The sequence below is a fragment of the Neolamprologus multifasciatus genome, chromosome 6, assembly GCF_963576455.1.
Source record: "Neolamprologus multifasciatus chromosome 6, fNeoMul1.2, whole genome shotgun sequence".
Classification (NCBI taxonomy): Eukaryota; Metazoa; Chordata; class Actinopteri; order Cichliformes; family Cichlidae; genus Neolamprologus; species Neolamprologus multifasciatus.
Genome location: NC_140444.1, coordinates 4534548 through 4546769, shown reverse-complemented (window position 1 = coordinate 4546769; position 12222 = coordinate 4534548). Strand labels below are relative to the sequence as shown.

Genomic DNA, 12222 nt, shown 5'->3' with positions numbered 1-12222 from the left:
TTTTGTATATATTTATTTGTTAGGTTGAACAAAAGTGGTCCCAATCCGGTTCCCTGTGGGATCCCACTTAAAATGACACTGCATTATTAGAATAATAGTGACCATGTTTGATCATTAAATTGAGTCAAACCAGTATTTGAAAGAACTTTTTCCTGCTTGTCACTGGCACTTGTGATTGATTTTCTTCCTGAAAAATCAGGCCTAGCAGCTTTGTTTACTCGGAGTTTCTATATTATTTCAAAAGTTACCTGTAGCTACAATATCAATAATTTGGGACTCAGTAGATTTCCTCTTCCTTCATCCTTCAAAGAACCTCAGGGTTTCCCTTTTGAAAAATGGTACAATATTGCTTGACACAGCTCATGGGGTGTCTGACAGCACAGCAAGGAGGACTGAAGCAAAGAAACCCAAGGCTATTGGCTGAACCTGAACACAGCCAGACACCTGCATGCAGACAGCACAGGAGTAAAATAAAAGTACTACCTTCACGTTTTCTGTTTGTAAATGCATCGAGTCTGGTTGTATTTAAAACAATTAAAGTGGCCCCTACTCATAATTAGTGGTGCATCCCTACAGTATCCTCTCATGTGTTATCATGTCTTACATCTATTTAGAAAAGATCCATAATAGCCTATTAGAGTAATGCTCTCCAACACTAATTATCTGAGCCATCAGCCATCAAAGTTCTACTTTGTCAGTTCCAACACTCATTAAGTGTCTTTAATTAACAATCACCTTTTAATAGACAACACATGCAATGTCAAGATCTGTTGCTGCAAGCATGTGTTTAAAAAAAGATTGAGGCCGCACTCAACAGCGAGGATATTTTTACTTTAATTAGTGTCTATAATAGGAAAGGCCAGATGGGACAGTAGAGAAATACAAGACGAAATGGGAATAGGTCACCTTGCTCTTTTAAACTATTCTATGTCAGTCTGACATTGTCTGTTTTTATTTTTTTACATTTTTATAGGTAAAAGCCACACGTGAAAAGCAAGACAAAACATGAAAACATGTTGTTCCTCAAACTGTGAGAGACAGAGCCAGTGCTTTGAGGCATGTGAAATTAATCTTCTGATTTATGAAGGGAAATTAAACTAAGTTAAGCTGGAGTTGCAGATGTTATCAAGCTGTTCATTTTTTTTAAAAAAAAACAGCTTGGATTTTTTTTTTATTGTTAATCATTCATACAGATTTGGGGGTTGTGGAGTTTAATGGAGATGTGATAAACCGTTTGAAAAACAGACAGAAAAATAACAATAAGAAAGCAGAAAATGACGCCTTTTCCCGTGATACAGATCAGTCACACTGTCTTGAAAGTGCAAATGGAAACTGCAAACAGTAATCCATCTCATTACTTATTAATAAGCTTTTGAAAGCAATTAAACTCTTTGTCAAAGCTCATCAAATCTTTGTCTCAAATCTTGTGCTGTTTTCTACAATATTGAAAACAAACTTTACTGAGCTGTCAGTATTTAGGTTAGGAAGCTGAAGTTACATTTGTCTGTGTCAGGCTTCCTGGGTCGTTCACCCAGTGTTTTCAGTTTTGGACCTTTTGCCATTGTTTAGTGAACCCATACCTGCTTCCTGTTTTATTGTGTTAGTCTCTTGTCAGTGTGCATTATGTTTAATTTTACTTCCTCTGTTCCATTAACCCTTTAAAACCGGTCAGAGAGGCACGCTCCGTTTTGCGCAACTACTTTTAAATCCCGGTAGCTCTGCAACCACGTAAGCTAGCGCAGTAATTTTTTTTGCATATGAAACCAGAGGAGTTGTACTTACATCTTATGCCATCAGCTTGTCCTAGGTCACGGTTTCCTTCCACATATAGCTTTGCAAAAACTGCATAAAAAGCGCTTGCAGCAACAAAAACATAATATTCCAGAAACACGCTTTGCCGATCCGATCAGCTGTTCATAACACTTCCTACGTTGGAATAGACGTCAGCGCGAACTATTGCATGTCCGCCATGACCTGCCCAAAACCGGAAGTGACGTCATTTTCGCGGAAATGTCGTTTTTTTTTTACCATCAGGGCCTTATGAGCCTATACTGGTGTTTTTAAAAGTTATATTTGACTTTCTGACTTTCTGTGTCGTTTCTGGGATGCTTAGGACTCATATTGCACTGCTGGAAATAGTTTATTTTGATGCATATGCTGCTTTTTGCAAATTTGCATTATAATATTTATTTTCATTTTTCCTGCAGTATATAAAAATTGGTGTATTTCAAAAATAAAACTATGAAGACACTCAAAATAAATTTCCTGTGGTGGGAAACTATTTTGTGCAACTTTTTTGTATTTACAGTTTTGAGGGATAAACCTCTTAAATTCCTCTAACTAGAAATATATGTTAAAAAAACGAAATTTTAAATTTCTTTGTAGTTTATTGCACTTTTTTGCAATTTATTTAATTACTATGCACTTAATGCATACATATTATTAAAATTTAGGCTGTAATGGTTGTATTGATGTATAGCAACTTGAAATGCTCCCAAAAATGGCTCCACAGCATGTAAAAATATAATATAAGCTCTGGCGGACTTGGTTCTATGGTAGGTCTTAAAGGGTTAATTAGATTCAGTTGTTTCCAGTCCTCTTCATTATCAAGTTATTTAAGCACTCAGTTTCTCTCAGTTCCTTGTCTCGTTGTCGTCAACTCCTCTCGTGTTTCCCGTCACTATGTTTAGCCTCTCAGTTTAGTCAATAAAGTCGGGCACTTTTTCAGCAGTCCTGGATTTGGGTTCTCTCCTTCCATTCACCACACACTAGTACGTGACAGACTAACAGTGGCCTGTCAGCATAGATAATCACTACTGTTAAATTGGATGACTTTCTACTAGATACTGTTTCACAGCTGCTCAAAAGGTGTTCAAGTACAGTGGCCATAATGCACCAAACCCGTCGTGTCCAGAGCACTTAAGGTTAGCTGTGGTGGGTCATTCAAGATTATAGAATGTGGCACAGATGTAAAATAATTATAGAACAAGCGATTTTATATTCTCATAACTATTTGTGTTAACCTCTTTAAAATATTATTGATGCAATTTCCTCAACCCAAACCAGTCGTGTCATACGGCTGCGTCTCCCTGACTCTAGTCTGCTACAGTTTCTGTCCTGTTAGGAGGAGGTTTCTCCTTCCTACTGTCACTAGGTGCTTGCACATAAGGGGTTCTGAAATTTTATCTCAGTTATTGTAGATCTTTACCCTACAATATAAAGTGCCGTGAGATGACTGTTGTTGTAATTTGGTGCTATTCAGTTCAATTTTATGTATAAAGCGCCAAATCACAGTGCAGTTGAGTTATACCAGGAAGTCAAGTATTCTGATATGAGGCTTTGTTTTTCAGAGGAGCCACAGTATCCAGAGTCGTATGCAGCGAAGATGTAAAAGTAGAGTTTAGGTAGCTGCTCTGCACTGTTTTGGGACATTGCATTGAAGAATATATTAGTGGCAGAATTATATCCTTAAACGTAGTTACAGCACTTTCAGAAAGACATGTAGAGTGATGAAATGAATTCTGCAGTGATGTGTTTTTTGGAAATGATCAGACAAAAGAGTGTTTTGGGGGAATATTGTTAAATGTTCAGTTTAACAGTATGTCAGAAGATCTAGAGTGTGATTAAAGTAGTGGGTGGGTTCTTTTACATTTTAAGATAAACTAATTGAATCTAATAATTATTAAATTAAATGCCATGCAGAGGCCGTCATTTTCAGTATCTACATGGATGTTAAAATCACCCACAATGATTATTTTATCTGAGCTGAGCACCAAATCTGATTAAAAAATCTGACAGAAGCTGTGAGTGAGACCAGGCACATGATAGATAACAACAAATAAAACTGTTTATTCTTTTAAACTAACATAATCTTCCTGCTGTAACCAGGTGGAGTCGTGTCTCCAATTCAGTGAACCTGGGTTCCAATGGACCAATGTTTGCCTGTCGGCTTTGACAGCTGGCTCAGTTCAGTCTTGTTCACTGATGCTTATTATCATTAGGAAAACCGATGGCACAGAGAGACTGATTTCTATTCATACCAAAATCGTATTAATTTCCCCCAAATTATACAGTGGGGCAAAAAAGTATTTAGTCAGCCACCGATTGTGCAAGTTCCCCCACTTAAAATGATGACAGAGGTCAGTAATTTGCACCAGAGGTACACTTCAACTGTGAGAGACAGAATGTGAAAAAAAAATCCATGAATTCACATGGTAGGATTTGTAAAGAATTTATTCGTAAATCAGGGTGGAAAATAAGTATTTGGTCACCTCAAACAAGGAAAATCCCTGGCTCTCACAGACCTGTAACGTCTTCTGTAAGAAGCTTTTCTGTCCCCCACTCGTTACCTGTATGAATGGCACCTGTTTGACCTCATCATCTGTATAAAAGACACTTGTCCACAGCCTCGACTCCAAACTCCGCCATGGCCAAGACCAAAGAGCTTTCGAAGGACACCAGGAAAAGAATTGTAGACCTGCACCAGACTGGGAAGAGTGAATCTACAATAGGCAAGCAGCTTGGTGTGAAAAAATCAACTGTGGGAGCAATCATCAGAAAATGGAAGACATACAAGACCACTGATAATCTCCCTCGATCTGGGGCTCCACGCAAGATCTCATCCCGTGGGGTCAAAATGATCATGAGAACGGTGAGCAAAGATCCCAGAACCACACGGGGGGACCTGGTGAATGACCTGCAGAGAGCTGGGATCAAAGTAACAAAGGTCACCATCAGTAACACACTACAACGGCAGGGAATCAAATCCCGCAGTGCCAGACGTGTTCCGCTGCTGAAGCCAGTGCATGTCCAGGCCCGTCTGAAGTTTGCCAGAGAGCACATGGATGATACAGCAGAGGATTGGGAGAATGTCATGTGGTCAGATGAAACCAAAGTAGAACTTTTTGGTATAAACTCAACTCGTCGTGTTTGGAGGAAGAAGAATACTGAGTTGCATCCCAAGAACACCATACCTACTGTGAAGCATGGGGGTGGAAACATCATGCTATGGGGCTGTTTTTCTGCCAAGGGGACAGGACGACTGATCCATGTTAAGGACAGAATGAATGGGGCCAAGTATCGTGAGATTTTGAGCCAAAACCTCCTTCCATCAGTGAGAACTTTGAAGATGAAACGAGGCTGGGTCTTCCAACATGACAATGATCCAAAACACACCGCCCGGGCAACAAAGGAGTGGCTCCGTAAGAAGCATTTGAAAGTCCTGGAGTGGCCTAGCCAGTCTCCAGACCTCAACCCCATAGAAAATCTGTGGCGGGAGTTGAAAGTCCGTGTTGCTCGGCGACAGCCCCAAAACATCACTGCTCTTGAGAAGGTCTGCATGGAGGAATGGGCCAAAATACCAGCTACTGTGTGTGCAAACCTGGTAAAGACCTATAGTAAACGTTTGACCTCTGTTATTGCCAACAAAGGTTATGTTACAAAGTATTGAGTTGTATTTTTGTTATTGACCAAATACTTATTTTCCACCCTGATTTATGAATAAATTCTTTACAAATCCTACCATGTGAATTCATGGATTTTTTTTCCACATTCTGTCTCTCACAGTTGAAGTGTACCTCTGGTGCAAATTACTGACCTCTGTCATCATTTTAAGTGGGGGAACTTGCACAATCGGTGGCTGACTAAATACTTTTTTGCCCCACTGTATGATCATGATGTTTAAGTCCTTGTATGGACCTGCAACTGTGTGTCTGTGTTTGGGGGGGGGGGGGGGGGGGGGAGTGAATCCTGAATATGCTGCTGTGTATAAAAGGAGTAAGAGTAATCGATTATATGTCAGGCACCTTGAAAATACAACACAAAAGTCAGCTTTTATTGACTCGTCCAGAATAAAACATTGTAAATAGAGGGATTTGCTATATAAAAATATGAAAGGTACTAGCAGAAATTATTTTACTGGCTGAAAAAAATTGGGGTTGTGCTTTTTTTCTTTTGAATAATAATCTATATACTTATAATTTGAAACATTAAAAAATGGACTGTACAATTTTGGAGTTTTGGCTTGAAACTGTTACCCAGTTTTGTGATGGTCACAAGATGGAAAACTATGAATATATTCATTTTACAGTTATTCAGTCAGCCAATTAGAGAAGCTCACCTGCAGCTCATTACACACAAAACTATCCCAGAGGGATCCACAGGTACCTAAAACTCATAATACAGAAATAACGGCATACTATCATGGCTATGTCTAATATCTGGCCGCTTGTATTTGTTGCCCATCTACTGAAAGTAGGATTGCATGGAAAAAGTGCCAGTAATAAAGTAAATTAAAGGCTTCTGCTAGAAAAGGTGGTAACCCTGTCCACTTAGCAGCTCAGAGGGAGCGAGGATGGAGCAGTTTAATGTCAATGTGTTTAATGTGTGACCACATCACAATTAACATTCATATACAGCAAAAATGATCTAGCCCACCCTAGTCCATAATCAGTAGACATAAGTAGATGGATGTCCTCTAAACAGGTTAAGTTGTAAAACATTTGATTACTAAAGCAGGCTAAAAATGGCTCAGCTGTGACAGAGCAGTTTTCAGTGAACTGGAATATTTTTGTCTATAAAGCTACAATTTAAAATAAGAGAGAAGAATAATCTCTTCTATTTGATGTTGTGCTATTCTCCCAGGACAGACTCAAGGGTGCTGTGTTAATTTAACAGAGCTCCACCTACAGAGGTAATTTCCCAGGAAGCAATATGACCACCAACAGAACTAATAATACCTCTACATAATTACCAGCCATGACATAATGTGTCCATATCTAATAGCTAATATATCCGGTAGTATATTAACACCACTTCCAGTGGGGGCCGTCACTCACTGATGCAGACACAGCGTGGGCTCATCTTCTTTCCTCCACATGAGACCCTGGTTCAGCCTCGTGTAATGACCACATTGCCATTACCACTCCATTACGATGCCCTTTTATTACCCATTCAGCACCTTGACCAGCACGGTAGTCACCTGTACCGCGATGACAGTTCTCCATCTCCTTCTCCATCTGGCTCTCGCTTTTGTCTCTGTGTTGCTCTTTTTCCAGTTAACTTGCTGATGCTGATTGACTCTGTAATGCACTGGAAATATCCTGGGTGGCCATTGGGAGCAAATTGCTTTGTGTAGTGTTGCTATAGGGCCCAAACTAACTGGACTCGAGTTGCAAGCTAGGCCTCTGCAGTGAGGGGGAAAAATAATGACACGGGCTGCTAATGGGCTTCGTTGTTAGGCTCCAGTTTTTGCTGCTGCAGCACAGAGCTGTGGTAGGATGCTATAATGTGAGCAGTAATATATGATGAATCCCCCTGGCGGAAAACTGCCCTTTAAGTAAAATCACTTCTCCACCATCAGGATACTTTCCCGGGAAGCGAATGGGGTCCGTATCGATCAGCGGAACATTACTTTGGTTGAAAATTCTCGTTGTGACATAGCTAAGTTATGGTTAGTATGGTTTCTATACGGGTTTAGTTCTGTTATTTTCTTCCCATGCCTTCTGTATTACTCTCTCTGTCATAAGGTTTACTGATACTTTTCATGAGAGCCTTTGTCTTCTTGTGGTTGCTTCCTGTTTTACTTTAAGGCAGGGGTCCCCAACTCCAGGCCTCGAGGGCCGGTGTCCTGCAGTTTTTAGATGTGTCTGTGATCCAACACAGCTGATTCAAATGGCTAAATTACCTCCTCAACATGTCTTGAAGTTCTCCAGAGGCCTGGTAATGAGCTAATCATTTGATCCAGGTGTGTTGACCCAGGGTGAGATCTAAAACCTGCAGGACACCGGCCCTTGAGGCCTGGAGTTGGGGACCCCTGCTTTAAGGGTTTTCTCACTTGTTTTGGTTTTAGTTCCTAATTTTGTTCCTCTCTGTTTGCTCCACAATCATTTATTTTAACTTTGTTTGATTGTTACCATCCGTGTCTCATTTTATAGTCAGCTCTTTATGTATAAACATATATATATGTGTGTGTGCGTGTGTGTGTGTGTAGACTTGACTTTCACTTTGTCAGATCATCTGTTTTCCCTCCCATGAGTCTCTTCTACCTCATCTCTTAATTGCCCCTTGAGGATAAATAAAGTCTGTCTGATTCTGATTCTGGAAATAGAGTCCAGTTCCTTGCATGTGTTGTCACAATCCTGGATCTTTTGACCCAGCATTTTGAGTATAAGTTTATTTTGATGTTTAAGTTCTTTTCTAAGGTTTTCTGAGTTCATTTCTACCAGGCCTAGGTTGCTGTTATAGTTCTTTGGTTATTAGATTCGCCTTGTGTCTTCAACCCCTGTGTTAAGTCTCCCTTGCCCTTCATGTGTTTCATGTCTGCGTGTCTTGTGTTGTCAAGTTCTTGTTGTCATGTCTGCGTCTCGTTATGTTTCCTGTTTTATTTTGAAGAGGTCTTGTGTTCCTATGTTCAATGTGTTTGATTTTACTCTCCCCCTGTGATGTTGTTATGTTCATTCATATCAGCTGTTTCCCCATGTGTTTCCACTTCTCCTCATCACCTCATGTGTGCATTTAGGCTACGTTCACACTGCAGGTCTTAATGCTCAATTCCAATTTTTTGATCAAATCCGATTTTTTTGTCTGCTCGTTCACACTACAAATAAAATGCGACAGCAAACGCGCTCTAGTGTGAACGCTCAAAGCGGCCGCATGCGCAAAAGAAGACGTCACACACAACGAGCTCTGTTTAGACCCAGAGCAAACAATATTGTTTGACTGATGGTCGTTAATATAAAGACTTCGGACTTTACGTTTCCCAATTTTTGCTTTAAGTTATTTTGTTATTTACATAATAATGTAAATAACCTAATAATTATCCTTATTGCTGTTTTAGAGGAGCGCTGCTTCAAAGGATAGTTGCAGATTTCTGTCAGAATCTGCAGATTATACAGTACAAATAAAATGTTCACGTTGTCTTCCCAACAGTTTTACTGACATCTACACGGGATGGCCAGGAAGCGTTCGCGATGTCTTCTCCGGCGCTGATAATTGGCGTCTGTCTTGTGTCGGTGACGTAAAAGACGGATTTAATGCGACATGACCGTTCAAACAGCAGTCGCTTTCTAAAACATCAGATATGTATCGGATTCAGTACCACATACGAAAGTGACTCAGATCGGATTTGAAAATATCGGATTTGTGCCGTTCACACTGTCACAGCATGATCGGATATGGGTCGCATAGGGTCAAAAAAATCGGATTTGATGCGCTTTCGCCTGCAGTGTGAACATAGCCTTAGTCTGTCCAACATTCAAGGTTTTTTGTTTTAATCTTAGTTCACCCAGTTTAAGTTATTGTTTAGTTTCATCTTTGCCTTTTGTTTTGTACGTTTTTTGTCAGCCTTAATAAATGGCTCGTTTTTGTCACGCTCAAGTTTTGTTTATTAGTCTCTTTGCGTGTTGCTCATGGGTCTACCTCCTCACTCCACACAGTCAGCTTTGCAGCCAGACTGTGACATGTGTACACAGATTTGGTCAGTAAAGCTGATTCTGGTTCCGATACCAGTTTACCAGTTTGTGTTTTTTCACTTTTCTTTCCATTGTTTGTTGGACTTTAGTTTATCAGCTTTTCAATAACATTCACTTTTACTTCAGTTTCAGATGTTTTTGTCTTTGTTGGTCCACCTTTAGTCCAAATCTTGACTAAATGTAAAAAAAAGAAAACCCAAATCACTCCAAATGTATCTGCAATTATACATTTATTGTAAGACAATGGTGGCAAAATATTATTGAGGAGCAGATTCACTCTAGAAGTTAAAAACAATCACCCATCTCCATGTTTCCTGTCTTCCTGTTCACCTGCCCGTCTAATAAAGGTAAAATAGAGAAGCTTTTAAAAAAGTGATAACTGTTTGACTGGATGATTCATAAATCAAACTGTTCACACAGCTGGGCGTCTCAGTGTGAGCACTCTACAACTTAATTAAAAACAATCATGTGATATATTTACTCAACAGTTGACATTTTCTGAAGACACCAGAGCGCTTCTGTTTGCATATGTTAATATCATCATATTATCATCATCTACTAGCTTACAGTCCAGGGATGCACCAATTAAGAATTTCAGGGCTGATACTGTTTACAGTTTGTTTCAATGATGTTTCTTTGTTTTTGTTCTCCACACTTGGTGCCAAAGAAGAACCTTTCATTATGAATAATTAAATAACATTCACTACATTGCCGAAAGTATTCAGTCACACATCCAAATCACTGACTCGTGAAAAGAATTATGAAAGTGAATTGCAAACTAACACCAGCCACTGTTAGTTTGACCCAGTATTTTGAGTTATGTTTTGGTTTATTTTGAATGATGGATTGTTCTTAATGTTTCTCTGGTGCTTTGTTGGGTTTTATGATTAATCTGCGTTTTAAGTTACTTTGGTGTGTTTTCTTATTCTCTTAGTGCTTATGATGATGATTATAATGATGTTCTATGTTCCAGCTTATTCTGGTTTATTTTTAGTTCTGCCCGTGCTAAGTCTGTGTTTCTTAGTCTGCGTCCTTGTGTCTTATTTCCTGTTTTATTGTGAAAGTCTGTGTCTTATGTTCAGTGTTGGGGAGTAACGGAATACATGTACCGCCGTTACGTATTTAAAATACAAAATATGAGTAACTGTATTCCGTTACAGTTACCGTTTAAAAAGGTGGTATTTAGAATACAGTTACTTTGTTGAAATAAATGGATTACACGGCGGTACTTCCCTGTTTCATATTGTGGCGGGTCAGGACTGTTTGGGTTTTGTTTGACAGCTACGTTCTGTAGTTCCAGGTGGCAGCGTTACGGTTGTCATGGTTACAGGGTGACGCTCTCTCTCTGCGTCTTTCCTGGGTGAGAGAGGCCTTTTTGTTGTTGTTGTGCTAAGCTAATAGGCAGAATGCTACAGGTATAGCTCTAAAGAATGTAGCATCATAGGCAGTGTAGTCCGTGCTGCAGGGAGAATGGACTGCCATACACGTTATGTGTCTGTGAGCGAGGGAGGGAGAAAAAGGAAAAGTACGAGCTGTCATCGAGCAGAAACAGGAGCTGGAAGCATGTAAATATAATAATAACCACTGCAGCCAAGAAGAGTGCCTGACGAGCCCAGTTGTAAGTAAGCTATTAAGACTCGACTGTATGCTGTGTTCGTGTTTTCCTCCAAAAACAATAAGTTCAGTTGGAGCAGCCTTTCAACGCCTCTCTCTGTCTCTCGCTAGCAAAGTTGACCCAGACAACAAAGTAAAGCTAGTTTTCAGCTATGAGCCCAACACAGAACCCACCGTATTAGTCAGAGGTCCCTTTACTACGGTTCGGAGCCGCGGACCTTCAGTAACAGTAATAAATCACAGCAATAGTACATTCATGTAGTTGTAAACAGCATGATAATATATTAAGTAATCCAAAGTATTCAGAATACGTTACTCTCATTGAGTAACGTAACGGAATACGTTACAGAATACATTTTGGGGCATGTATTCTGTAATCTGTAATGGAATACATTTTAAAAGTAACCTTCCCAACACTGCTTATGTTAGTGTGTGCAGCTTTGCTCCCCCTGTCTCGTTAGTCCAATTTCTCCCAGCCATGTCTCCCTACTGTTGCCCATTCCCTAATTACCACCCTGTGTATATTAGCCCTGTGTTTTCCTGTGCTCAGTGTTGCATCGCACCCTCAGAATTATGCCTGTGTGTTCAGTTCTCAGTGTCATTGTTCAGTTCATGTTTTCGTTTGTCACCAGCAATAAAGCTAAGGTTCTCAGTTTCAATTCAGTCTCAGAGTCTCGCATTTGGATCCTCTTCTCCATCCACCTGCACACAGAGCCCTGACAGTAATATGTTCAAAACGGGGAATCTCAACCGTCAATGTTAGGTTGATAAATTGATTAATGCCGATATATATATATAAAATCTACATATAATAAAGTGCTAATATTTTCTGCATGTCACATTTTACTACTAATATTTAAAAAGCCAGAGCTGTAGGAGAAACCAACATGTGACCAAAATCTCTACTCCTCTGCAGCGCAAAAGAGCAATGTTATGCAGTCTTCCAGCATAATGAATACCTCTCACATCCCACTTAGTATGAGTGCGTTTCAGTTTGAGGTTAATTTTCAGTTAAACTTCTAGGAGTGATTCTGAAATGCTTAATAGACAAAAGCTCAAGTGTTTTTTTAGCAGTCTGAGGTGTGACTGAATGCTAAATGACTTTCATTTTAATGTGACCATCAGTTACGCTGACTTA

At 39.7% G+C, this 12222-nt stretch overlaps 1 protein-coding gene and 1 long non-coding RNA gene across 2 annotated transcripts in view; one reads left to right on the top strand and one right to left on the bottom strand.

The window, feature by feature from the left end:
- LOC146516196 (uncharacterized) overlaps nucleotides 1–12222 on the bottom strand; it is a 390625-nt gene that overhangs the window by 151106 nt on the left and 227297 nt on the right. The window lies entirely within an intron of this gene.
- Nucleotides 1–12222, top strand: part of LOC146516201 (endonuclease V-like) — a 111732-nt gene that overhangs the window by 93203 nt on the left and 6307 nt on the right. The window lies entirely within an intron of this gene.